At 39.9% G+C, this 13692-nt stretch overlaps 1 protein-coding gene across 1 annotated transcript in view; it reads left to right on the plus strand.

The window, feature by feature from the left end:
- Nucleotides 1-13632, plus strand: part of CA8 (carbonic anhydrase 8) — a 90807-nt gene extending 77175 nt beyond the window's left edge. The window contains exon 9 of the mRNA XM_040487731.1: nucleotides 11012-13632. The gene's annotated coding sequence lies outside the window, so the exon portion shown is untranslated. The remainder of the gene's footprint in view (nucleotides 1-11011) is intronic.
- Nucleotides 13633-13692: the final 60 nt, after the last annotated feature.

Genomic DNA, 13692 nt, shown 5'->3' on the forward strand with positions numbered 1-13692 from the left:
AAAGCTAAGTTTAATGTTTCATGATTCTCTGATGCAGAATAACGTAGAAATTACCAAGCTGTATGATTTATTTTAGAGTTCTTATTAAAGTTTATGTATTCATTCTAAGTTCTACATATTAGTGAATGGTGAGAACAAGAAGAAGGAGTGCTTTGTTAACAGTTCAGGCACTGTGCTCTATTGTATCTCATTTAATCCCCACAGCAATCCTGGGAGGCATGTGTTCTGATTGTCATTTTAGAGATAAACTGAGGCTAAGAGGGGTTGACTAACTTGCTCAAGGTCACAGCCAGTAAAGTGCAGAACAAGAGTTAAGACCCAGGTAGGCTTAACTGCAAACTCCGAGCTCTTGTCACTGCGCCGCATTTCAAATAGCAAAGGGCAGAAAGTTATGAAGTCCTTGTATATATTTGCCTCCTTATGTCTTTCGGACAATTTCCTGGGGCTGAGATTTCTGGGAGGAAGGGACACACGTGTTTTCGTTTTTGGTAGCATATTGCTAAAACACCCTCCCTAAGGGATGTGCTAATGATGCAGGCTCCCTGGGGTCTCGGACCTAGAGTGGATCCTGCAGGACCAGCCAACATAGTCCTTGGCTTCTTGCAGAGTGGAAATCAAACTCAAGCCAAGAGGAAGTGAGAGCCGAGTTTACTGAGGACGTAGAGTGCAGATAGAGCGTCTGGGAGACTTGAAAAGGAAAAGAGAGGAGAGTGAGCCTCATCCTTTCTTGGAACCTGGGCTTTTTATCGAGGATGGTGGTCCAGAGCACATGTCTTGGCAGGCATCTGGGAACAAAGACAAGTATTTAGGTGTCCTCTGTAAGTCAGGTGTGCCCTGGGGCCAGGGGTCTCGGTGACTCCGTGGTCTTGGAAAACATTCATGACGACCCTGCCTGGTCACTCCTTAGATGTTACCCACCATGCTGGAAGAATCCAAAGAGATTATTGACTTCTCTGCAATGAGGACATACATTATCTTTCTGTGAGGCATGTGGAAGGCAAGGGTGTAGGTCCCAGCAAGAATAAAAACAGGAAAAAGAGCCAAAAAAAGCAGTTTTTCATGGGGTCCCTTCAGTTTCCCCGTCTCACCAACGTGTGCTTGCATCATTGATTGACCATTTTATAGGTGTTTCTGCCTTTTTTTTAGATCACTCAGTATACTTTCCATCTCTCCCTCATCTTTTTCCTCCTTAATTCCTTGAAATGTGTTCATCTCCATCTGCCTATGGAGTCACCTTTGATTTCTTTTTTTTGTTTGTTTGTTCTTTGTTCCCATGTCTCTAAGTATGATACATGTTCATGACAGAAAATTGAAACAACATAGAGGGAAATGAAGAAGCGATGATGTCCCAAACCCTCCTGTCAGTGACCGCCATCACCAGCACTGGGCTGAACGCGGAGGCCCCATAGCACAGTGGGGATGTCTTGGGTTCCATTTTGACCTCACCACTCATCATTGTGTGATCTTGAAAAAAGTTGCTAATTTCTCTAAGTTATTTTCTTCGTCACTTAAAAGATGTCCTTAAGTGTAATGGTGAAGGAACAAGGAGATTGAATACAAAGTGCTTAACGTGTTTTTGGTCCATGATGTAAGTATCCAGTGAATACTTAGCTTTATTTTTATTTGTGTCCATTTGATCTCTCACTATGCATTTATCTTCAGTGGGATATATAGATATATAATGTTCTTTATGGGATTATATTCAGGCTATTTTTATTTTTCTTATTTCTTTGAAGATTTTCTACATTTTTTCTTATTTTTAAGTCATGTCTGCACCCAACATGGGGTGGGAACTTACAACCCTGTGATCCAGAGTCACATGCTCTACTGACTGAGCCAACCAGACACCCCATAGGATCTGTCTTTCTTTCTTTCTTTTTTTTTTTTTACTATTGTTGTTTTTTGTTTTGTTTTGTTTTTACATACAGTGTGGGGCTTGAACTCACAACCCTGAGATCAAGAGTCTCATGCTGTACCATTTGAGCCAGCCAGGTGCCCCAGGCTATTTTTCTATCTTCTTGATAATATATATCTTTTTATGTCCTTAAATAGATACATTCCATACTTTAGATACATTCCATACTTTAAAATGATTTATTTTAATATTTTTAAATTTATTTATCTTGAGAGAGAGACAGAGTGAGCGAGGAGGGGAGGGGTAGAGAGAAAGGGAGAGAGAGAATCCTAAGCAGGCTCCACACTGTCAGCGTGGAGCCCGATGCGTGGCTCGAACTCAAAAACTGTGAGATCATGACCTGAGCCAAAACCAAGAGTCAGACGCTTCAATGACTTAACTACCCAGGTGCCCCTAAATGATTATTTTTAAATTTTTTAAAACTTTTTTTTATTTATTTTTGAGAGAGAGAGAGACAGAGCACGAGTGGGGGGAGGGGCAGAGAGGGAGACACAGAATCTGAAGCAGGCTTCAGGCTCCAGTCTGTCCTCACAGAGCCTGATGTGGGGCTTGAACTCACCTTGAGATCGTGACCTGAACCTAAGTCGGACGCTTCACCAACTGAGCCACCCAGGCACCCCTTACATGATTACTTCTAAATAAGTTACCTGTATGTATGTCCCCGGATTTTGAGGACATTATTATTATGCATTGTACGTTATTATACATCCTCTATTATTATACATTTAGGTTACTTGTAGTAATTTGCTGTAATCAAAATGGTTGATTTATGCATCTATTTCCTTAACACATTCTTAGCGAGATGACAGGGTCAGAGAGTTGGAATTAAGTGCACGTATATACAAATTACTCTTCCATTTATGCTTCCATTAACCAGTAACTACAGTTTCTCCTCACCTTGACCAACATTAACTGTTTTCAGGTTTTTCATCCTTGCCCGTCTGACTGAACAGGGCAACACTATGATACAACATTTTCAGTCCGTGGCTACTTGGTTCTATTCCTGAAGGCCCTCACCTGTTGCACCAATCTGCCTATTCCTGAGCGTCTCCCACATGCTTGTGTATGTTTCAGTGTTTGGTAGGACAAGATCCCTCACTAGTCCCTTCTGCAGTATTCTCCTGGCGATTTTCGCATGCTTAATTTTTCCAGATAAACTATAGGATCATCTTATCGGGAGGATTGAAATAGAGTAAAAGAAAAGAGAGTAGGAAAAAGAGAGTTTGAGAAAAGGACAAAAGAATCTTACTAGAGTATTACATTTGGGTTGCATGGAATGTATAGAGTACATTAAGGAGAATTGGTATCTTTCCAGTATCAAATCTGGATCAAGGAGTAATGCATGGGTTGGTGCTTCTTAAAGTTTTTACGTTCTTCATAGATTTACTACAGGATGTGTGTTTGGGCTCTGAAGTCAACCTTGGGTGTGGCTCAATGGGGAGCATAGCACCTCCAGTTGGTTCTACAGCTTGGGCGGATTATTGAAATTCTTTCAGCCTCGGTTTCCTCCTCTATGAAGTAAAGGTACTAAGAGTAATACCTCATAGAGGTGTGAGGGTGAAGTGAAATAAAGTAAAATGCACAGCATGGTGCTTTGCAGAGGATTAACATTCCACACATGTGAGCTATTACTGTTGTTATTGTTATTGCTGTCATTATCGATTTTGATCAGTGTCATTTTCCATTATATTTTTCTATTGGTTAATATTTCTTCATTGAACGAATAATTGTCCTTGGCTTTCTTAACTAACCTTTTGCATAGTTTCCAGTAACATTTTAGCTGATTATTTTGAATTTTCTAAATAGACCATGATCACATGTGTAAATAATGACGATTTAATAATCTTCTCCTTTCTAATTTCAATACTTATGGCACCGTGTAGTGCTTTCAGAATAATATGAAATAATCTGGTACCCCTTTCTGACTTCTGATATGTTTTGATTTCTTTTTCCACATACAGTGGTATTTTCCTCACTGTTTTTTCTTTGAATCTTCGAATGCACTGGGCATGCCTGACCTCTTCCTTTCTCTTCCTCCTTTCTTTATTTTCCTTCCTTGACCTGATGCTGTTGTCAGTGGGTATGTTGGGGGGGGTGGGTGGGGGAAGCTGGTCATGTGCCCTTGGTTGTAATGGGAGAACATTTAATGTTAGCCTTCTGTTTTGTGTGTGGTGGTATTCTAGGGGCTGTGTGAAAATGTAAACATAATCAGACATAGACTTTGCCCAAGAGGGCTTACAGCCTAGTGTTGGGAGTAAATCAGGAGCACAGCTAACTCCAAATTAAAGCAGTATGTGAAAAATGCCCTGAGAAAGTGTGCTTCTAGTGAACAGGACAAAACGACCACTCGGAAAGAGAGAATACTCATGTCTATCATATCCCTGTTTCTTAAAAGACTCTTATTTTGGAGATTTTACACCGAATTCTCTTATAGAGGGAAACGTTAATGGGTTACCAGTGAGCTGAGCCAGACTCACTAGAACTCAGGTCAGCCCTGGGGCCTGCAGTGGCCTCAAAAGCAGGGCACGTGTGCACACGTGCCTTTTATTATTTTATTATTTGTTATTATTTTTTAATTTTGCATGCTGGTTTACTTTTGAGGTCTTTTCAGGAAATTCTCCCAGGAGTGATTCGATATGCACTCATTCCCTAGGGTCTCTTCATAGGTCATTTGAAGTTCAGAAATAGTCACAGGAAAGATAGCATCTGTTACAATTATACTGAAATAGCAGATGATTTAGAAGACTTGTTAGGCTGTGGCCATACTTGAGGGTCTCACTATGAATAGTGATCATCATATAATAGAACATTGTTTTTTTAGAGTTAAGCTTTCTCATTATTTATATATCCATAAATGGGTATTTGGAGGAGGGCCCAAAGGGGGGCAAGCCCAGCTGACCACCTTTATATATTGACAGTATCATTTCTGTAGATGGTTTTACTGAGTAAATTTACATTCTGACTGCCAAGTAGTATAGTTACGGTAGAAACTTTAGAAAATACACAAATGTGTGAAAAAGAACTTTTGTGTCCAATAATGATAATCCATGGAACACAGGCAATTAATTTTGGTTCCACCACAAATTGCATTAGCATAACAGGAAAGATTTTATTTGAAGTGCCCAAACCTGCAAGGATAGAGAAAACAAAAGAGACAGCAGCAAAAATACTGTAGAAGCTGGAAGCAGATGGTTGTGAGGTAACAGATTTAGCAGCTGTGAGGAACAAGCCTGTTTACGTGACAGAATCTCTCAAAGTCTCAGGAATTGGAGGCAACAGATAATCTCTAGAAGGTGGAGTGAGAGGGAGCTAAAGTCATCTGCAGTGGTTAGCAGCTGACGAGAGAGTCTGTTACGGGACATGGGTGCACTGGGTGTCAGGACACCTCACTGAAAAATAGGATTATTAAATCACACCGTCCTATTTATCTTCCCTCCTCCCCCTCTCGGCCTCCAGAACACTGGCAGAAAGGCCTCTACTCTCTAGGCAGGGGGCTGGCTGGCAGGGTCTTTCTGGAGAGTCTGAGCAACCCCAGGGACTTTTTAAATTAAATGGCCCAGCCGGTTCATTCTGTGGTGAAGGCAGGACAGAGAAGTAAGTGCCTGCTGTGCGCACGGAGCCTTCACCCAGGTTTTCTTACAATGGTTGTTCCCATTCTCAGATAGGGCTGCTAAGGATATTTGAAGAAAGTCTGTAATATAGAAGGGCCCAGAAGAAACCAAAGAAGGTAAGGTATAAGAAATAAATACTTAGGAAAAGAAAAAGTTCAAAAAAGTGATCATTCATGTCTTCAGAGAGGTAAGGGATGAAATTGCCACCATGAACTGGAATTGGATGCTAGGAAGAAAAGGAATATTCTACAAAGCTTTTGGAAATTGAAAACATAATAGCAGAAATGAAAACTTTTATAGTAGAGTCAGAAGGCAGAACTGAAATTTCTTAGAAAGTAGAGCCAAAAAAAAAAAAAAGGAGATCTAAAAATAAGAAAATTGGAGAACCAGTCTAGGAGGTCCAGTATTCAAATAATCGGCAAAGTTAGAGAACAGAGAAAACGGAGGAGAGGAAGCAGTAACAAAACCATTTAAGCATTTTCTCAGGACTCCTGGGTATAAATTTGCAGTTTGAAAGGACCCATTGAATTTCCAGCACGCTTGATCAAAATACACCCACTAGCAAGGCACTATCATTTCTGGACACTGAGGGAGGAATTACAGGAAGAAAAAAATTCGAAATCCAAGAACCTGGAATTTGAACATCAGACTTCTTTTTTTAAATTTATTTTAAGTTTATTTATTTATTTTGAGAGAGAGAGGGAGGAGAAAAAAATTCAAAATCAAAGAACCTGGAATTTGAACATCAGATTTCTTTTTTTTTTTAATTTTTAAAATTTATTTATTTAGAGAGCTAAACCAGGGAAGGGGAAGAGAGAGACAGAGAGGAGAATCCCAAGCGGGTTCGTTGCTGTCAGCACAGAGCCTGATGCGGGGCTTGAACCTACGAACTGCGAGATCATGACCTGAGCTGAAACCAAGAGTCAGATATGTAACTGACTGAGCCACCCAGGAGCCTCTTGAATGTCAGACTTCTAAATAGCAACACAGGAAGCTAAAAGTCAAGCATGAATTCTGAGAGAAAATTACAGCTAGAATTTTTTCCCCAAACTACAAGTAGTCATTTTTAAATATCACAGTTATTGAAAATTATTTCCTAGGAAGCTACTAGAAGATGTGCTTCACCAAAATGGACTAAGCCAGGAAAACAGATTATGGCAAAGGAGATGCCCAGAATGATCGTGAAGTGAGGGTGTAAGGGTAGAGGTTAAGAGTCCGGATGTGAGCAGATGAGAACGTTCTAGAGCTTTTCCCAGAAAGATGAAATGGATAGACTGCAGGATATGTCTTTTAACTTCTGGGGAGTCAGACAATTGGGAGGTAGTTTTGGATTGAGTACATAGAAAACTAAGGTGGAAAAAAACCAATGTAATTATTCATTCCACAGGAAAAAAATTGATACACTAATGCACATAATCCAGCTCTGAATAAGATTTACATTCTCACAGTAATAGAAATAATAGAATAGAAACTGATCCAGCCAAAATGTATAACCGTATTAGAAGGACGGAGTGAGGGAAAGGTGTGTATGTACGTGGGTGATGTGGTGGGGGGGGGGGCGTGGGGGTTGGATATCTCACAGGAGGAAGGAGGGTCGCATTTTCTTTCTTGGTGGGGAGAGTCAAACAGACAATACTAACAATCGAAAAGGAGTAATGCCATCACACTATAGCCGTGTGGTGTTAGTATAATAATCGGCTAAAAGAGTTGAGGAAGTTGGTGGCATAAGAGACAGGACTGATAGTTTTCATAAGAAACCTTTTAGAACTATTTAACTCTTTATGTGAATGTGTCATTTTGATACAAATTTTCAAAAATTAAAGTTGCCACTGTCATTTTGTTACACTTTTTGTGTATGTGTACACACACACACTTGCATTTTCTTGGAGAATTTGCTGTGGGCCAGATACTGCTCTGGACCTTGGGAACACAGCGCAGATGAGATCAAGTATAATTTCATCCCATGAAAACTTCTCTGACATTCTGAAAAGTAAACTTTGAACACATGCGATGGAAAATAGTAGGCCATAGCGTGGTTCAGTTTTCAGTTAGTGAGACAGACGTCTGTGAAATCAACTGAAATCCTCACTGGTAGCTCAGTTATGTACCCAGGACTCCCTGTTGTCACATTTTATCTGTTGTCCTGCTGGATTCTCACACAATGCTATGAAGGTAGCTATTGTTATCTGAAGCCAAAAAGGGCAAGTGGGTTGCCTGAAATCTCATAGCAAGTTGATGGCAGAGCTGGGATCTGAATCAGTCTCCCTGATTCCAAATCCATACCCCAGATTGTGATCAATTGAAATATTTTCCCAGATAACCTGGTATCTGCAGTGAACAAGATCAAGCATCTATCTTTGGAGGTTGGGGGGGCAGGGTTGGAGGGGAGCTAATACAAAGATCATTCTCCATGTGCTTTGTAGAGGAGAGAAAGCTCCGTAAACATGGGGTATCTTTAGTTGCTCCTTGAGGGAGATTTTAGGAGAGTGAGTGCCTAAATTCACCAGGAGGGTCCACACTCTGGTAGACTAGAATTCACTTGGCATCTATTGAGAACCATTTACGTCAGACCCTTAGAGCTTCAAAATGAATAAGACACCAATGAGCATGTGCTTCCATTGCCCTTTGGATATATGTTCAAGTGTTCAAATGCTTTGGGTTAAGATGTAAATTTGTATGATTGGGGAGACTGCATATTTACTTTAACTATCTTTTTTTTTTTTTAATTTTTCTTTCAACGTTTATTTTTGGGACAGAGAGAGACAGAGCATGAACGGGGGAGGGGCAGAGAGAGAGGGAGACACAGAATCAGAAACAGGCTCCAGGCTCTGAGCTATCAGCCCAGAGCCCGACGCGGGGCTCGAACTCACGGACCGCGAGATCGTGACCTGGCTGAAGTCGGACGCTTAACCGACTGCGCCACCCAGGCGCCCCTTTAACTATCTTTTTTAATTGATGTTTTGGACCATGGTAGTTTAATTTTAAGAATTGTTTCATATATTCTTAAAATGAAATTTCATTATTTTCATAAACTTGGAATATGTTTGTCTTGTGGACTAGCCTTTTCCAAACGTGTCCTATGCAGCCATTAAGATACCCACTAAGGTGTTTAAGTCACAAGCTGATTGTCTACAAATTTAGAGACTCCTGGACACAATTACCTCCTTTTGGAGATTTACAGTGCACATCAGTGTGTTAGAGACTTTGAGGTGGTTTTGTATAGAAGAACCATGTATTACTGTATTTAACCAGAGTTTCTACAGTTTTTTGGAACATGGATTCATTTTTCCAAGTAATTTTTAGTTATGTGGAACACATTTTAGGAAACGGGGGACTCTAGGTTATTTTACTTCGGCAGAAAATGTATACATCATGACCTTTAGGCTCCTTTTCGCTCCGAAATGCTGTGGCTTCAGAATTGCAGTCATCAGTTTCTTGTGTTACTTTGACTTACAATTTACTGAGTTATAATTATCACATATATACACAAAGTCCTATTTTACCTTTGAAGTTCTATCTGGGATCTTAAAGATTTGATTAGACTATCTTCTTTGAAATGTAGTTTGGAAAAATATACCCCAGCATTACAAATATTTCCTAATAAATTGTTCCAGAAATAGTATTTATATGTCTATATGCATACATGGACAGACACATGTATGTATGTATGTACAACACATCCATGCGCACATCTCATATGTGGACATGTTTAAAGTGCTCTATTGTGTCATTCTTTATTAAGGAAGGAAGTCACTTGTTCCCATTATTTTGCTGCAGTGAATATCCTTACACATAAAATCTTTGATTGAGTGGTTATATCTGTACAATAAGCTCCTAGGAATATAATTTCAGCTCAAAAAGTATATACATCTGGGGGCACGTGGGTGGCTCAGTTGGTTAAGCATCTGACTCTTGGTTTCGGCTCAGGTCATGATCTCATGGTTCATGAATTTGAGCCCCAGGTCTGGCTCTGCACTGATAGCATGGAGCCTTCCTAGGATTCTCTGTCTCCTTCTCTCTCTGCCCTGCCCCCTGCTCTCTCTCTCAAAAAGAAATAAACGTATGCTGATTCATAGGGGCACATGTACCCCAATGTTTATAGCAGCGCTTTCAACAATAGCCAAATCGTGGAAACAGCCTAAATGTCCATCAACTGATGAATGGATGAAGAAGATGTGGTTTATGTGTACGATGGAATCCTCCTTGGCAATGAGGAAGAATGAAATCTGGCCATTTGTAGCAACGTGGATGGAGCTGGAGAGTATTATGCTAAGTGAAATAAGTCAGGCAGAGAAAGACAGATATCGTGTTTTCCCTCATGTGTGGAACTTGAGAAACTTAACAGAAGACCATGGGGGAAGGGAAAAGGAAAAAAGTAGTTACAAACGGAGGGAGGCAAACCATAAAAGACTCTTAAATATGGAGAACAAACTGAGGGTGGATGGGGGCAGGGCGGGGGAAAGGGGAAATGGGTGATGGGCACTGAGGGAGGGCACTTGCTGGGATGAGCACTGGGTGTTGCATGGAAGCAATGAGTCATGGGAATCTACCCGTGAGCACACTGTGTATACTGTATGTTAGCCAACTTGACAATAAATTATATTTTAAAAAATAATAAACTTAAAAAAACTATATGCATCTGAATTTTAATAGGCATTTATTGTCCAAAATGCTGGACCTGTTAACCCACAGGAACTGTATAACAGTTGGCCACTCCCATCACTGGGAATGTGCGTATAGGTCACTGAAAAGAAAATCTTCGCTGAATGTTTTCCTAAATGGGAAATTCATTATCCCAAAAAGGACTATTGTTTCATGTATTATTTTATATTTATTATTTATCCATTTAATAGAATTGAGTCACAAAGTTACTTGGAGACTGGGAAGAAGTAGTCTTCATGCTCAAGCAGTTACCGTCTGTGATTGTTATATAAGAAATTAATGACAATACCTTAAAGCTTAATTTTCTTATTAAGCATGATACATAAATTTGTTGTTTAGCAGGTCAAGCATTTATTTCGATTCAAAAGATTTATCTCTGGGGCGCCTGAGTGTCTCAGTCGGTTAAGTGACCGACTTCGGCTCAGGTCGTGATTTCGCGGTTTGTGAGTTCGAGCCCCGCGTCGGGCTCTGTGTGCAGCTCAGAGCCTGGAACCTGCCTCTGATTCTGTGTCTCCCTCTCTCTCTGCCCCTCCGCTGCTCATGCTCTGCCTCTCTCTGTCTCTCAGTAACAAACATTAAAAAAAAACAACTTTATTTCTGTGCAATTTTGCATTCATTGGTCCTTTCACAGAAATAAAAGGATGGTAGACTTCATGGGAAAACCGCAGACACGACAGACTTGAGCAGGAAGAGATCATTGAAATTTCCACGTTTTCTTGTGAAATCTTAGTGTGCACTGTCTCTTGTTGGACTGTGAAACAGACGTCTCAGTCTGCCGTGGAGGGATGTCAGTAACATAATTGATTCGTTCTTTTTGCCTCAGGGAGGACGACAATGATCCTATAGTGCCCTTGGATGAGAAACGGAAACTTTTGAGCCGCACCTTCAGTTTATCCTCAAAGCCTGCGTTGTTTGTCTTCATCTAATCCAGCTTTGATGGACATCTGTGACAGTTGCCTATACACGTGCTCTAATGAAATATTAGAAATGGCTGTACATTCCGAAGAAACCCAGTGTTGTATCCCCACGTCACTGCTGCTAGTATTCATATTTTTGCACATACTGTTGATTGCTTATGTGTAGAAGAAATGAAACTAGTTTTCAGAGTTGTTATTAATATGAATATATATCATGTATTAATACCGAGACAGGAAAAATACATTCCCGGTGTTAGCAATCCTTCATTTCCTGTCTCCGAGAGAAAATTCCGTCATTCGGAGAATAATGCAGTTCTTGATAATAAATAAGAGTTTTGATCAGGAACAGCACACGGCTTGAAAATGGAATGTGAAGGATTAGTAAAAGTCCTATCTCCTGTTGTTTCCAGCCCTCATAGCACAATTAATGTCAGGCTGGTTATTATGCAAAACAATTTGGGAGTTAATGCAAGAACAAAATTGCTTTATATATTTCTCAAAGGATCGAAATGAATGTATGAATCTAATTGTATTTATTTGACATATTAGAAGCTCTCGTTTCTAGGAGTTTGAGAAAGGCATAAAAATAGGGGAAAACGTAAGTGGGTACAACATACCAGGAATAGCTTTATTTTCCATGATAGAAGCGTAAATTTAATAGTATTCTATAGTAATTTAGTGTTGTACGTTTTGTAAGACCTTAAGGTATTTTATTCTATGGACTTTAGTATATTGAGCCATTGCTTTCCAAGATGATCAATAATGTCTTTATTTTAATTAATTTTAAGCGCTACTGATAAATGTAAGCATATGCTTAGATGCAGTTAGATGTGACAGAATGAGATAATTTTGTAAAGCAGTAGAGTGCCTGGCACAAAGCAAGTACTTAATAAATGTTATCTGTTGTTATAATTACTGTTGTAAAACCGAAGACTTCATAATCCCAATTTGGAGGGATTTTGTGATGCCAAAAGTTGGAAATCCTACAGGTGCAATAAGTGTGTGTTGTGAGATTTTAGGTGTGTTGGATAGAGGCTATAGTACTGAAAACATTAAATACAAATAAAAATCACGCGGAGTATCCCTGAAAATGGCAGCAGAGAAGGACTGTGGTGGACCCGTGGGCAGGGAGAGGAAGGACTGGCATGGCAGCAGAGTGAGGAAAGCCTTGGGCTTGCAAAGGGTCAGGGTCTGTCCTTAGACCAGAACCGCAGCAGGGCAGCTGCAGGCAGAGCCTCTGAGAAGTGGAGACAAGCCCTGGGAGTCTTCCTTTCTGTTGTTTCTTGTATGCAAAAATAATGAAGAAATGGTTGCAAAACTGTCCTGTATTTAAAGACTTAATATCTCCTAGACGCAAACATGCCACACACACCGAACATTGGTTGTAGGTATAGCCTCATTGTACTTGACATCCAGAGACGACATCTGAAGATTTCATTTTCTTGTGGATTCAGAAGGCACCTTGGTGTTCTTTGGGTAGAGCCTGTGTTCAGGCCCTGGAACAAAACTGGGTGCAGGCACCCAGCCTCTTTGCTCCCGACACAGTTGGTGAGTGAACATCCAGGGTATGTTCTTGGACTTAACATCCAGTGCTCCTTGCAATCTCCAACCATCTCTCCCTGAAAAAAACAAAATAGACATAACAAAAAATAGTTCACATGTCCTTTAGGGTCATATCTAGTTGATTATATTTCCCCCTCCAATTTTTTTTTTTTTAATGGAAGCAACCAAATTTACTTACCATACATTTTTTGAGTCAAAAGACTGAAATGAACTACTTGATTCAGCTTGTGGGGTCCATTGATGTGGTTGTGTGGGGGCTTTCTAATCTTTGATCTGGAAAACCCCTTCTTCTTTCCACATTTAGGTACCTCAGACTCAGAATATGAATGCTGGTGATAGGGATGCTTACGTAGGACTGAATTTCAAAGGGCCATTTGTACATCAACCAAAGTGCAAACAACTGACCTGCAGTCGATCCTGTTTGATGGTGTCCTGGGAAAGAAAAGTAAAAGATACGTAGTGGACCCTGAAATTGAGGAAGGAACTTCCCAAGGCAAAAGTGTGTGTGTGGAGGAGTGGTTAACAGGATAAATGACACGTTTCATGGATCTTGAAATGTAATTTAGGGTGGGTTTGTTTATCTAACAGGAAAAAAAGGCAACAAACAGGTGCTTTTTTTCACCTATCGCACACATTCAAAAGCGCCTCTGATTCATGGTAATTAATGTACCTGATGGTGTGTAAAGTAATATTATTCTCAGAAGGTTTGTCAATTAAGATAACTTGAGTCTGTGTTTGTTGGTCATTCAAGCTAGAGGCTTGCCAACATTGTTGCTCTTCTCAGAGAACATTTGATTTTGTTGGTTTTCTCTATGTTTCTATAACATATTTTGTGAAGTTCTCCATATTATTTCCTTCCTTCTGCTTGCTTTGGGTTTGGTTTGTGATTTTTTCTAGTATCTTATGGTGGAAGATTAGTTATTGGTTTGAGAGGTTATTTTTAAAATAAAGCCATTTACATTTATAAAATTTTTCTAAGCATTGCTTTTTGCTGAATCTTACAAGTTGGTTTTTTTTTTTTTTT

This window comes from Herpailurus yagouaroundi, unplaced genomic scaffold (assembly GCF_014898765.1).
Source record: "Herpailurus yagouaroundi ecotype Mexico unplaced genomic scaffold, PumYag 165, whole genome shotgun sequence".
NCBI classification, from domain to species: Eukaryota; Metazoa; Chordata; class Mammalia; order Carnivora; family Felidae; genus Herpailurus; species Herpailurus yagouaroundi.